At 43.5% G+C, this 15,100-nt stretch overlaps 1 long non-coding RNA gene across 2 annotated transcripts in view; it reads right to left on the bottom strand.

Annotated features, from left to right (window-relative positions):
• LOC130157228 (uncharacterized) overlaps positions 1-8,329 on the bottom strand; it is a 38,808-nt gene extending 30,479 nt beyond the window's left edge. For both annotated transcript variants that reach the window (XR_008824737.1, XR_008824738.1), the window contains exons 1-3: positions 8,174-8,329; positions 5,757-5,889; positions 3,996-4,147 (exon numbers count right to left, since the gene is read on the bottom strand). This is a non-coding gene — a long non-coding RNA (uncharacterized LOC130157228). The remainder of the gene's footprint in view (positions 1-3,995; positions 4,148-5,756; positions 5,890-8,173) is intronic.
• Between the last annotated feature and the right edge of the window lie 6,771 nt (positions 8,330-15,100).

The following is a 15,100-nucleotide window of genomic DNA, read 5'->3' as shown; positions in this document are numbered from 1 at the left end:
GCAAATGCCTGTTACACAATACACAAGTGTCATATATTCCTGCCAGGTTCACAGTGGCCTGTCCTTCACAGATTTGATTATTCCGCATGTTATGGTAGTATAAGGCACTTCAGACCCTAAGTCTTCCCCAAGGAATGTTAACGTTTGTTAGAAGTACATGACCCAACCAGTATTACTACAAAACACTTGGAAAATGTTACATCGGAGTACTATTAATACACTCTATTGCACTTAGAGGACATGACTGCATGCGGAAAATCTGATGACTTGCAAGCTTATTAACTTCTTCAGATTCCTCATGGCTTTTATGAAAGATATGTCACAACTGAATTACCTGACCCAGGGCGATTCCTGAAAGTCCCTCTTGCCCCAGATACCTGATTTATTTACAGGTACATCAGACTCCAATATGCTACCAAATTTATGTACCACCTTTGAAATACAGAAATTTTGAATAGAGCTTTGCTCCAAAAAGTGCTAGTTTGGTTAAAAACAAGCTTTCTGTGAAATATCATGCCAGAAAAATAACCTCAATACTTGCTATTAAATACATCTTGCTTTAAGAAACACAATATTTATAATTCAGTTCATTTGAAACAAACCAAAGAGAATAAATATAAATATAAAACAGATCAGCAACGTCAATATAACCTAATTTGTATAACCTCCTCCATATATTTCATGTAAATATTTATTTTACAATCCTGTGGCACTGATTTATTGTAGAAAATAGAGGGACAGGTAAAGACAGATATCTAACAGAAATGTAATTTAACCATGCATGTGTCACTTCGGAAAATAAATCTAGCATTTTGTGGCAATCCTCTCCCCATTCAGACTTACTTGTGGGAAATAGTGCAAATACATGAGCAATCCCATTGCTGGCAGTGGGGTAATTCATACTGTGCTTAAAATTAAGTAAAGGTGAAGTGTGATGGCAGCTCAGAGAGCAGAAGTGAGACCTACCAGCAAGGACAGGCTGCCAGAGCCCTGCAGCTGCTGGAAATCACTCCTGCTGTGAATTCTGATCCACATCTCCTCTCGGCACCCAGGGCTGCCCTCCGCCTCGCACCGGCATGGCTGTTCTACCATCCCAGGACCATACACGGTGACTCTCCAATAACCTCGGGAGCTACTTTGTAACCTGCTTTATAAAACTGGCTCCTTATGCATCCGGAGGATGTATTTTACCTCTTACTCATGGTTTCCCAGCTGTTGAAGAATGTTTAATAAATGAAATAATTGTGTCTTATATCAGATTAACACTTCTTAAAAACGTATCTACTAATATCAGTTTCAAGGAAAAAACCCCAGCATTGTTTCCTACTAACACTTAACTGCTCTGTCTGCATGTGCTATGGGAAATGTTTCTTGTGGCACAGGCTGCCTGCCAAACCTGTTCAGCATATTTTCCCTAATGGCTTTTCCATTCAGCTCTGGAGTAAGTAAATTAACATTCAGCACTTTTCTCTTTTTTTAAAACCATTTTTCTTCCATATAATTTCTTAAATACCCTTTGGAGTCACCCACAAAAGTGACACTGAGACAACCGTTTACTCCAAGATAAAAAGTCTGCAGAATCTTCACGCATTTCCGTAAGTACTCAAACTCCTACTAACTTACACAATTTTTACTTACAGGTACAGATGTATATGAGCACCAAAATGCCCTGTGTGCATCTTTTATATTAAAACAGTTAATTTTCATTATTCATTCAGTTCCTGGTTTTGACCATAATTATTTATCTACCCTGTAAAAAATAAACAAAAACTACTTTGCTACCTGTTTATGTCAAATTCAAGCCTGAATAATTCACCAATCTCCATTTAATTACTGCTAAAAATACACAAGATTCACCATAAAGGTTTTTAGACCTGACCTAGGAGAATCATTTCCAAAGCAATTACAGCTTTCCTTGAAATATTCCTTCTGAACTTTTGGTTATGTAGAATTTCTGTGAAAGAAACATCTTAGACTTGATTGGCAGCTGCTGGGAATCACTGTAAATCAGATTATACCAATGCAGCAGCAATAAACTCAGTTTTTGGAAACCCTCTGAACTCTACATTGGTGAGTATCTCTGGCACTTACTGCACTGTGTTGTTCTGTAACGTCCCAGCACTTCTGCTGCTCTGCTGATACCACCGCTCCTATCTGAAACCAGATCCATAAGAAAAACACCTCGGGATGGAGGGATTTTCTAGACTAACAAGGCACAAGAATAAAGAGGACGTGCACGGTCCCAGCTTGTGCTAGGTCTGCATGCAGGTACTTTTAACTCCCCAAATAACTCACTGTCAATGAAACAGGCTGCAGCGTACACTAAAACATTAAAGAGAATTTCAAAGCAGGAGTGTATCTCAGTAAAATTGGTGTTTTCTGAGAAAACTTTGCATGAAAAGTTCTTCAGTTGGCTCAAGCTTTAAATCGTGATGCTGTAATATTTTCAATGAGAATAACTTTAAGAAAAAGAACTTACTCTGAAGCGCATTGCAATACCCTCTGGAATACAGTCTGCTTGAACAGAACAAATAGATATGGCCATGTTCAATGCAACACAAAAATTTGTCACAGCTTTTTCTGTACAGAAATTCTGTAATTCCACAGTATAGCATGGTGCTTCAAATACGTGATTCACTTGTTTGAGATGTGACTCGCTCAAGCACTAAGACCAATATTTACACTCTTTGGTGGTTAAGAAAGATGTCATATTCAGAAGAAAATATGTTCTACGCAGAGGCATGTGGACTTGTCAGCAAACACTGAATGCAGTCATATATACTAATATGTTGCTAATGGCTTTGTGGATAGTAAAATCAAATCCCTGATGTGCTTCAGAATGAAAATAGCTTTCCTCTCCTTGAAATGGTGAGCAAACTTGTACCCTACATATAAACATCAACTGAAGCATTCCTCAAAATCTTGCACAGCTTGTAAATTAAACTTGAGATTTATTCTCTAAAACCAGGTGGAAAAAGATAAGATTAGATCGGTACTAGTTAAGGCAGCTTGTAATTAAAATTCAAAGCATTAACAAAAACTGCACTATGCTGTTTATAGTTGAGATGCAGGCATAAAGTTTAATGAGCCTGTTTTCTTACCCCCCTGTGACTTGTTCCAACTCTTTTAACTATTCTTTTGCCTTGTAAACTTCAGGTCCATGAGAGGTGAAGATCAGTTTGAAGGTGCATATAACATAACAAGCGTGTCTGAGTTTGTGTTTCACTGCCTTACTTCCGCTCAGCTGCTCTTGTGAGGCTGGAGTCTTGCAGAGCACTAACAGCAACCAAGTTCAGAAGTCAACCAATAAACTGGCACCACAGCAGTTACAAATGTTTGCATAGGAAAAACATCAGTAGTACGTGCACAAGCATTTGTTGACCTTATAGGTTACTACTGGATTTCAGACTTCAGCATGTCTACGAATGAGCTGGGAATTGAAAGAGTGATCTTAACAGAGACCTGTAAACAAAAGGAGGCACGCTCCAACAGCATGGGTCTGTCAGAGGTCCACTTCTTGACTTAAAACCGAAGGCTAATGCCCTAAGGAAATTGCTAGTGCAGCTCTGCACTGCAGCGGCTTTCACTAACCATCGGGGTGCCCTGTGTTTTCAGTGGATTTGTTCCAATACAGATGAGGCAGGGCTGTTTTCCAGAGATCACACTGCTGACATGACTGAAGGACTTGAAGTCACCTCTCCATAATTGTAAATGCTGAATTTGTCTCCCTTTCACAGGATCCTTGCTCAAATTTAGCAGAACTATCACACTATCTAGCAGATACTAGAGTAACTAGTTTGTTGGTTAAGTCTCTTTCTTGTAGCCACTACTGTCATTGTGAAGAATGAAAAAACCAAAAACATAAGGCCCTAAAAATTTACGGGTCTCTTACTTTCATCAGGCCAGTGGTTTCTCTCACACCAAACGTAACCTGCTTTTCTTTACTTCTAATGTGTATCTTCATTCCCCCCATAACCTCTTTAATTTCTACTTACTTTATGGATCCGGCTTCCATTATTCTCACGTTACTTTTTCAAATCGGCATCTTCACACTTTCTCCTTCTCTAACAGGAATCCTCAAAGACACACACTGCATGGCTTCATTTTCCTCCTCCACACTCTTCATAAGAAGATTTTGCCACAAATCCTACCAAAAGAGCATGACAACCATAAAACAAATTGTGTTACAAAACTACTAGCTACCATATTACCCAATAACACCTCAATAATTTCTTTGTTTTCTCATACCCCTACTCATCTGCTGTCATGCTCTGCTACAAACTCCTGGAGACAGGACCTATCCTCCCCCCAGCCTCAGCCCTGAGTCCCACCCTCATGGAAGTCCTGCTCCGTGGCTGTGGTGCCCAGGACCTACCAAATGGAAATTATTACTACTAAACAACAGAGTGTGTGGTTCAGATGTGCCAAGCCCTATACAAACTGGGAAACAGCGATCCCCATCTCAACCTGGTTTGGGTGCCAATGGATACGCTGCCTGCTATTGCACATGTGAATCTGACTTTCCTGAAGTATCCTGCAACAGTAGTTTACAGCCTGCTTACATCGGTAGAGCTGTACCAAACTGCTTATGGCTTGAACAAAATGTTTGCTAAAATCAGCTTGGACTTCAAAGCGGGGCAGGCTGAACCAGGTCATTAGCCCTGTTTAAACTGAGAAGCAGCAGGTAATTCTAACCTGTCCCTCTTACATTTGGTAGAAAGCAAGGATATTCCTTGTGTTTATCCCTAGGGTGGGATTAAAAAGGCACATTATAAACCAAAAAAATCCCATTTGCATTGTTTTTACTGAAAGATTTTAATTTAACAGGTCTGACCTGGATTAAAAATAATGACCCTCCAAATTCCAAACTTTCTTCATATAAATACCGGCTGGCCATTTATAGCATAATTTGAGCCTGTTCTTAACTTGTAGCTGGCTCCCCACCACCTGCCATTAACAGCTTGTGCAAAGCTGAACCTAATTGTACAAGGACAGGAGGAAACCACCAGTTATTTCTTAACCAGTCCATCATCTGTCGTGCCCATCTCTAAGCACTGCGCTGCTGGTGGGCAGGCTAATCTGTCAGATATACAAGGAAGGGAAGGGTCTACTGCTTTGCCATTACTGCTGGCTAATCTTATTCAAATAACAATATCTATACAATAATTAGATGTCGGAAATAATGGGTACTGCTCTAGTTCTGCCCTCTCCTTTCTTTCTTTGACTCAGTATTTCAAGAGAAAGTGATCCAGTGGCCTCTAGTTCTGACCTTTATCAAGTATTCCCAAGATCTGCAGCTCAGCTTTTCTAATCTTACCTTGACTCCTTTTCAGTGACGCCACCCCCCCCCACCCGCCCTTACAGACTTCCCCAATTACCTCCCTATTCGCAGTATTCCCTAAAGCACTGCTACATGGAACACTATTATCTCTTATCTAGTTTAAATAGATAAAATAATCTTTTAACTTTAGGAACATCAGCAAGCTATTATGGCAATTGTGCTTACAGAAAAGGAGCTGTGCTTTAAAGGTGTATGTGGAAATTGTTTGCTGGTTAGGATACATTTTGCATTTTATTCTAAAGGAAAGGGAACTAGATGTTTCAGTAGCAAAGCCAAAGTATCTCAATTAAGCATCTTGGGTATTTTACATTTGGAGAAGCATTTATACTTTTAAAAGATATTTCTACCTGCTTGTATTTTTCCCCACACATTTTCTCCTGCTCATTCATAGAGTCCTTCAGAAGTCAAGAGTTACCTGGGGATGAAGATGTCCTGGGTCTCTGACTCTAGCCCCATACCCTGTTTTCCATGTTGACTGCCAGGTTCTTAGGCTGATGATGCCGTGCATCTGCCTGGGGATGTGAAACAGACTCCTGAAGGGCAGGATGCTTCAGGAGAAATAGACAGTTCGAGAGAGAAGCAGTAGTCAGCATGGAAGAGACAATAATAGCATGAGACAGTAGTTAAAGCTGGAGGAGCGATCTGCAGGAGCAAAGCTCACCCCTGCTCACATACCATCAATAGAACCAGCAAGTTATTTACCAAAATATCTATTTATTTTCTAATCAAAACGTTTTGAGCTTTTTAAAATCTGAAATTCAGAAATATTGTCTGTAAAGACAGCTGAGATCCATTTTTTCCCCCTCTCACTGGTGGTTTGTTTTTGTTTTTTTTTTTAAATTGCAGATTTGGCCATGCAATGAGATTGCATAACATTGCTGATTCCAGCTAAAAGGGGAAAGAATCTGCTTCACAAACAAACTCAAAACATAACATTTTGATCTAGGTTTTTTTTGGTTACTGCTGTTTTTTTTTAAAGGAGAAAACCCCATAATCTCCCAGTTTTCCAAAAAGCTTAACATGTTTTTGAAAGTTATTTCTTATTTTGAGGGGCAGAGCAGTGGCAGAGGCATACAAATGCTCTGAGCACAGGGAGAAAGAGAAATCCTTGGGGCTCTGCTGTACACTGGGGGCAAGATTTCAAAAGCACCGCTTTTATTCAGCCTCCTGCATGGACAGGCAAATATTCCAAAGTAGTCAGGGTGATTTAGAGGTACTGAGCTCTTCTACTGAAAAAAAAAAAAAAAATCCCAGGTATTTGGTGCTTTCCATGTTTAAAGCTGTTGTTTAACCACATAATTAAATATTATTTTGAAATAAGAGTGCAGAATGATAACCCCGACCAGGACTCTGTGCTAATTCAATCTCTAATCAGCAGATGGCACCATGAACTCATCAAACAGGATGGAGACCAGAAAGAAGTAAAAATTTATCAAAAAAACCCACAGAAAAGAAAGAAGAAAAAAAAAAAAGAGGGGAAAAAAGCATACACCCAACTTGACACACATAAATCAGGAATTAAATTCAGAGGGTGTAACTTTCCCCTCGTTCTAACCCTCCCAAAATAAAACCGGCTGTGGAGCATGCTGTGTTACACCCCTGCCGATGCAAACACCAGCTATACCTAAAATGTCCCCAGCCTTGCCCTGTCACTGACCTACATTGTCTCATGACCCTTTGTGAGATTAAAAAAAAAAAAAACAAAAAAAAACCAACCCAAAACCGCTCTTTCTCTGTCGTCCCCTTGCTCTGAACAATGGCATCTCTGGAGAAGAAGGTCTCCCCTGGGCTGGGGACCAGGAGTGACTGCAGGGAGCTCAGAGGACTGGTGGGCAGGGTTGCAGCACAGGCCCAGCGGTGAGGATGGTGCTCAGAGGCCTCAGCTGGGTCCTCTGCTCCACGGGCCAAAGCCCTTTGGCTCTGGCACTGCAGCATGTGGACACATGCACGGAGGAGGTCCGCCAGTCCATCCAGCTAGCCACAGGCTGCTGGCAACTTTTAGGCTGAGAGCAGACAGGAGGAGAAGAGTTTACGTGACTTTTGTTTCCTTCCACCCAAATAGCAAAATTCCTACTTGGAATTCAAAGGGTGATAGGAGCAGCCTCACCCTCCCCTCACCAGTGCCCTACACCCTGGACAGAGCAGGGCATGAGCCAGGAGGCAAGCCCCGTGCAGCCATGACCACCCCGACCTGTGCGGGCAGGTACATGTTTTGATGCTCATGGAGCTGGTGCCCACCTGGCCTCGCCTCATGCCCACCAGGCTCCCACAGGGCTTCACGGGCGGGTGCGAAGTGCGGAGGGAAGGCACGTTCCTGTGTACACGCCAAATGATGTGCAAGATGTGCTCACCCCCAGCAAAAATCTGCTGCCTTAAATATGGGCTCTCCATGCTCTTACATATGAACAGCGAGTGTGAAAATCCTGCCTGTCCATCTGTTCCTTTAAAGGTTTCTTTCTTTTGCTGCGTGTTAGAATTTCTCCCCAAATCTTCTTCAGCAGCACAAATCCCATCAGTGACATTTATAGGTTAAATAAATAGTATGCTGATGACATCACCTAAGCAGAATAACAGGCACAGTTAGGTTGTCTATAGATAGCTTTAAAGCTATGGACTCCAAGCTCCATTTATCTTCTTCTCAATGAGCGGTAATTAAAATCTGCAGCAACAGACATATTGCTCTGAGAAGCAATAGATCTACCACGCAAAGCACAGAAATTTTGCCAACAGAAGAGAGAGTTCAATCAACAGTTTCAGCCATGGCACAGAAATGAAAACTCTGACATTTGAAATTTAGAGGAAAGCAGCACAGCAGCGAAAAGATGAGCTTACCTTGCACTGCATGGAGTCATCGTGTCCCAGGCCCAAGGAGAAGGTGCTGTAAATTTCTGCCATCTCAGGCTCTGTGCGTCTGGTTGTTGCAAAGTGATTTTTCTTCCTGGCCATTCCTTATTATTTTCCCAGCCTGCCTAGCAGACACAAGTCAGGAATTACCAATACCATCGGCAGTGACATAATTGATTAAGTATGAGCAATACCAGCTTGGGTTTTGCACTCAGCCAGAGCTCTGTAATGGCAGCACAAGGGGCCTCACTTGTTGAGCAAGGAGGGCTTTGTGTCACTTGTCCCTAGAGCAAGGCGCAAGTGAGCCTGACGGAGAAGACAGCGAACATACTGTCAGAAGCCATATTCGCAGGAAAAAGGCAGAACAATGGAGATCAAGTGACAGTGCAGAATCAAGGAATTAAGTCACCTCCGAGGCTCAGATATTCCAGGCTTCCCCACAACACCTGCCGAGGCTCAGGGGTGGACCTGGAGCAAGCCCCTGCAGAGGTCTAGCTGCCTCTGCCAACACACTGAGGGGAAACCTGCAAAATCAGTTGCAGCTCTTCCAGAAACCATGGGCCGTGCAACTTCACGTCCTGCTGCACGCTCACTTTTTTTCCAGTCCTGGAACCTGGAACCTGAAACCTGGACTGGAAAACAAGAGTAGGATTGCTTGCAGTCCAACTTTTTTTTCAATCTTTCTCTCTGCACAGGAGCATAACTCCTGCCTGCCTTCCTGCTGCAATAGCATAGTTCACTTCCAAGTGGTTGTAATAAGACAGGAAAATAATTGCTTGCCATAAATCGAAGAAGGTTACACAGGCCACTTACACACCACTAACTTGGTAATTACACTGTTCTCCCAAGGGATGGGAGGGACCCCAAACCCACGCCTGCCCTTTCAACAGTGTGCCCAAACCACCATGGCAGGGTACCCTGCACCTGAGCATCTTTTCCGCTGGGTGCTGTTCCAGCTTACGCAGACCTGTAAAACCTTTTTTTGGCTGGGAATACGCTAACAAGAGATTTAGGATTTTCACCCAAGAGGCACAATCTCAGCTTCATCACTTGTGCCAGGGAAAAGTTAATTTTCCACAGGCAGGGAAAGAGCTTGACCAGGGAAAACTAAACTGAGCACCTCAGTCTGTAGCAGCCTAGTACCCTCCCAGACAACTTTGCTCAAACCCCTGGTCTGAGTCAGATGGAAAATTTAAACCTTGATACTGTCTCTCCCAGATTGGTTCTGGGAACAGTCTAAATGCTTGTGCAAGAGTGAAGAGCAACATTTAAAAGTCTGGCTAAATAAGCTCAAAATCCAATTCTAGCAACTTACTGCTTCATTATAGCGAATAAGAAATACTTACTTCTGGGGAGTAACGTTTCAGGCTGGCTGTAGATTTTCCCTTGTTACTTTTGATGCAGAAGACGTGGGGATGATGACCACTGCTCGCTGTATAGCCCTGTATGCCTCTTCCTGGGGGCATGCAGTCACCACCACCCTGCCTCTCTGGACCACCCCTCAGGTTGTTACAAAGCTCAGGAATCTTGTGGTCAGCTCTCAGCTCTGTCAGAGATATTATAACTTTAATCTTGAATTTTTACTTAGTTTTTTCCATTTCATCCTGCCTGTAAAATGAGAGTGACAATAACAAAACCAGAAAACAAACACCATTGATAGGCAGTGTCTCTGTGCCCTGTTTTCCAAAGAGCTTCAGGTACAATGAATCCATTCTCCTGTTTCTCCTTATTATTTATTTAGATTAAAAACATCAGAGTAGGAAAGGTTGCAAACAATTAACATAGGCCTGTTGCCAGCGTCCCATTGCCAAACCTCCGAGCTCGCAAGGAGGTTCCTCCATACCACTGATGCTCTCCATGGATACAGGGCTGTGCCCACGCAAAAGCAAGACGATAGCTTATGTTTGCATGACATCAAGGACTGTGGGGTCTTAATTAAAACCTGAGGCCTCTAACCCCCACCAGTACTAGCAATAATCCTTAATTGGTGCCAAAGCATCTATAGGCCGTTTGCAACGTCTTCACCAAACTGGTCTCCTGTGCCTGCTTGTAAAAGAAGAGTAAGGTACGAAACAAGAGCCACCACCTGCTCGGTACGCAGTCTGGAATACAGCAGCCCCTCACTGCTGCTCTGCTCAAACAGAAAAAACGGGGTTGGCATTACACAATTCAATAGCAAGAAGAAAGTGGCCAGCAGCAATATTAAAAAAAACACACGTAATTCATTCACACTTGTTATCAATATGGGATTGTTCCCTAGATACTCTTCTCCTCGCCAAACAGTGTTTTGTATGCAGTTTTCTCCCAGCTTCAAGCTTGATAAAACCTTTTTAAAACTAGCTGCTTAAAAGGAGAAAACTATTCTCTTCAGCATGGCTTATGAAAATTAACATTATTTGTGCCAAAGTGTATTAGTAGGATATCATTAGGAATTTTTTTTAGCCAGAAAGGGTATGTTTAAGGTAGCGACCCAAATACACTTTTAAGACACCCAGAGCGGGTCCCTGCTGCCTCTGCAGGGCTTTCTGCCTCCCCTGGGGAACAGTGAGGCTGGCACCCCCTTCTGCCATCCCCACCACCCCACCGCCCTCCTCACAGAGCGACATGCCTTTAGCATCAGTCTATGGTTTTCGTAACTGCTGATATTGCCAGTTTTCCGTGTACCTGCAGCTGGTAGCTGTTCAGACAGCTTTTGTATTACCAGAGAGTGGCAATGACTGATCTTCAGCCTGAAGCAGTATTTTCACTGAAAGCACCGCCGTTCAGCCCTTGTAAGTGGAGCTAAGTAATTCAGGGAGAATTTTATTTGACAAATGTAAACATGGTATGTGTGAATTTTCATTAACATTTCACATGAAGAAAACAAGACCAAATTAATCAGATGTGTATTGCAATTTAGACCACTATCTCTGGTGACAGGCAACATGGCTTTTACACCAAACCCACACCTCTCTCCAGCTCACTCAGTTTAAAATGACCACAGATGTTTCTCCGTGAACAGCTTTTTGCTCACCAGACCTTCCCTCAAAAGCTTAGTTACCTATTTTGATTTATAGCTGAAGTCTGCAAAAGTTTTCCTTTAAGTTCTCTGTCCCGTATTCCCTGCTCCAAAATGCACAGTTCCTCCAGGGCCCTTCTCCACTTGTGCTCCCCTTCGCCGCTGCGGCCGCCCTTGCCTTTCTGGTCTTCCCCTTGCAGGGACTCCACAGGGCGCAGGAGGAAAGGGGTCCCCTGGCAGCAGGTACCGGCCTGACTGCACCCCACCAGCTGCAGGAGAGAATGGAAAGGAGTCCCATCAGCCTCAGCAGGCTTCATATCTGTCAGCTAGTAAAACAAAAACAATCTTCAAAGTGTACCTGGGCTGCGGAGCAGCCAGAGGTTTGAAGTATATTCACAAAACTGTAGGAGCTCCACCACAGGTTAGTACCAGCAGTGGGTGAACTCAGCCTGAGCGGCACGGACGTCTTCAAACTGTGCAGCCACGGAGCTATGAATAATCGGCCTAAATTCTGCATTTCATCGCAAAAAAGAATCTAACTCCTCAGTTGTAACATTGAGCTAATGTCGGCATTAACCTAGAAAATGTGCAGCTGTACAACAGCAGTTTGAACTTGGATTTGAGAAGCAAGCTGAAAGCATTATACTAACAGAATGCACTTTATGACGTAGTCCACATCTAGTTTTAGACACCTCACAGACCCTTAATGCTTTGGGTTTTTTTCTTGGTGGGGGTTGTTTTCTGGGTTTGGTAATATTTCATTTACAGGAAGGTTGAAGACTGTATGCCAATATATGCGCTTGCACCATATTTCTTTAAATATGTTCCAGGAAATGCCATACTTATGAACTGCTCTGTAATGTAATCCTTCAGACTGGAGCGATTCATAAGATCCCGAGAACAAAAAAGCTTTTTCAGCAGGTATAGTTAACCAGGAAGCGAGTACATGCCACGTTAGAGTCTCCTAAGGGTTGCTCGTGCTCAGCGAGAGTACGGCCAGTTTGTTGTTTTGCTGGGAAAGCTGTCACAGGACAGACGTCCTCATTAGAGCTCCATTTTCACATTCTCTGGAGTTTGGAGCAGAAGCTTTGCCATCTCTGCTCCGAGATTTTTATTGGTTGTAACCCAGGACAGACTCAAAGGAAAATTCTCAGCCCTACAGTCCAAAAAGTTCACAGTGTAAGAACCAATTCACACTAAGGATAAACTGTGAAATGCATTCTTAAAAGTGTTTTATTATCATTTTTTATTCGAGCCTGGTGCTGGAGGTAGACATCTTTCTTTGACACAAAGCCACTTGTCCCACTACCAGTGTGAGAGCTCCAGGGACAAAACTGCAAATTGGTTTCTAAGTCTATTTTAGGAATGGTTTAACAATCAGAAGAGGAAATGTGATATTCAAATCAAATGGTTGAATTTTTCAGTATTGAAGGTGATGGGGCGAGATCTGCTCTAATAGCACAGAATGAAGAACGAAATGCAAATAACCTAGCACAGAGAAGCTGTGCACGGTCCAGCGCTTGCTGAAGTCATGCGTTCCTACCTGCTGGTGGGGGATGAGGCCGTAGGGGGGCTGCTGGGGGACAGAGAGCCAGGGGCTGGGGCTGGCATCCCTCTCCTGGCACAGCGTGGGCAGCCCGTGCAGCATCACACACTGCAGCAGTCGATGGTGAGCAGCACCCCTGCTGCAGCCTGCAGCCCCAGCACATCATGATAAACTCCAGTGGCCTGCCAGCCTCCAGCGAGGGCATCCACTAGGGAGCATTTCCCCAACACCATCCCACGAAGACCCCCAAAAGCAGCCGTTTAAGGGACACGGCCGCTCTAAATATTGTGCTTTGCTTCTCACTGCTGGAGCAGACTCAAATCAGAACAGGGTAACGGATTACAGCAGGCTGGCGTGGGTGGCAATAACCCTCCAAACGGGGAGGCGCAGCCTGGCCGGTGCCAGCGGGGTGTGACACCGGCACTGCTCTGCCCGCGCCGTGCTGGTGCACATGGCAGCCACCTGCGGCCCATGCGGACATACACATCCAGCTCATCTCAGACTGTTTCCACTGATAAGAGAATATAAACATACTCAGAATGTATATAAGCAAACCTAGATTTGTTTACAGTCAGCAGAGAAAGGTTTCTTAGTGGTTTTATTAAGCTGTTTTTGATGGGTACCGTTACTTACTGTTCACTTGCAAAAGTGGAAGGCTTTTACAGCTCTTTTGCCATAGAAGCAAAACAAACGTTATCAGGTGACAGCATAACTCAGCTGCACGGAAGACAATGGAACAGCTCTGATTTACATGAGCAAAGGACCCAGCCTCCAGGGTCCTCTGTTTTCAAAAATGGACACACGGCCACCTCTAGTCTGAAAGAAGGTAGTCTCGTATAAGGAGTACGGAAAAATTGCTGCTGGTTCAAAACCAGCTGTAGCTCTGTACCAGCTTTTCTTGTAGAGCATATTGTATGCATTTTCTTGTCCTGATTCATAAAACAATGCACCCACTCCAACACCATGCAGCAGGTATGAAATTCAGCCACGTTTTGCTTTGACAGTGCCTGCAGGTACCACTGCTCCAAAAATCCAGATCTCTGTGTCATCAGCACTGGGAGCAAGTCACTGCTCTGGAACATGTCTGCTTACAGGGAATCAGTACTACTCTGCTTGTCTAACAGTTTGTCAACATAGGGGAGATTTACTGAGGCAATTATATTGTTGTAATTGAGCAGTAAACCTCTGTAGTCACACCGATTCGAGTCCCTAGTACTAAAGTACTTATCTGCAGTTCAGATTAAATTTCTTGGAATGCAATATAATTATTACACTGGCATAATCATAAGAGGAAATATCACTTTGCAGACAACTTCTTAGATGTGAAAGGCTTTTCTGCCCTGGAAAAGGCTAGGCAAATACAAATAACATCTCGTCAGATTTTTTCTTTCTCTGATTATCTGTGTCTGTTAACAGCCTGCACGTCAGGCAGCTTGGGCTAATGAACGGGGCACAAGTTCAGGACAACTAGAGTCTCATCTCTGGTTTTCACATGGTGAGTGACACCAGGTAAGTCACCTGTTCTTCTTGCCTTTGGGTTCGTTAGTAACACCAATATTTTTTCTGGCAGGCCAAATAGAGAGGAAATGCCAATTTAACACAGTCACTGTCTAATTTTCCAATTCAGATACTTTTTCTTCTTAACACGGACTAAAATAAACCAGAACATCTATTGCTTCAGTGTTCCACATTACCACGTTCCCCACACAAACACGGCTCCTCTGCTCAAGGTATCTGGTCCTGACACTTGCAAAAGGTTTGAACATTTAGAAACTATCTGAGCTCAAAATTGAGTTCCTCTGTGTGAATCTAACTGGTGTAATTCTCCAGAGACAGGTGAGGAAGAGCAAAGACATATTTGAATGCATTTCCTCTGAAGCCACAAAAGAAGTTCTTTGTTTCAGCGTGGTGTTTTACCTGCAGTGCTGCAGAGATGCACATGGTGACTTCCATCCCAAATGTCCAAAAATAGGTCTTACAACATTGTCTTGCCTGCTAGATGAATGGCATACGCAGTAGGTCCACTATCTGCTTTAGACCTTAAAGTCTATTTGCTGATAGGTCAGTCTTGGTCTCATCTCAAAACCCACACTGTGTATTTAAAAGACTCATTGCAATCAAAGAGCTGTGCTGTGCCACTGCTCCGGAGCGTGACGGGCCACTGCAGGAACAGTGGCACCTCCCCACCAGCCACTGGGTCACAGGAGCCCACATGCCCCTGGAGACTCCGGTACAGCATCTCCCACTCCCTCGCCAGCCTCTGCCATGGCTCCCCATTCCCAGTAAAGGCTTTCTGTGATCTCCATAGGCATCAATCTATGCCCTAACTAGTGGGTTTTCAAATTCAGAGCATCAATAGTGTCAGGTATTT

The sequence above is a fragment of the Falco biarmicus genome, chromosome 11 (genome assembly GCF_023638135.1).
Source record: "Falco biarmicus isolate bFalBia1 chromosome 11, bFalBia1.pri, whole genome shotgun sequence".
In the NCBI taxonomy this organism is placed as follows: domain Eukaryota; kingdom Metazoa; phylum Chordata; class Aves; order Falconiformes; family Falconidae; genus Falco; species Falco biarmicus.
Note: the sequence above shows the minus strand (reverse complement) of the source record. Positions and strands in the feature narration are given on the sequence as shown.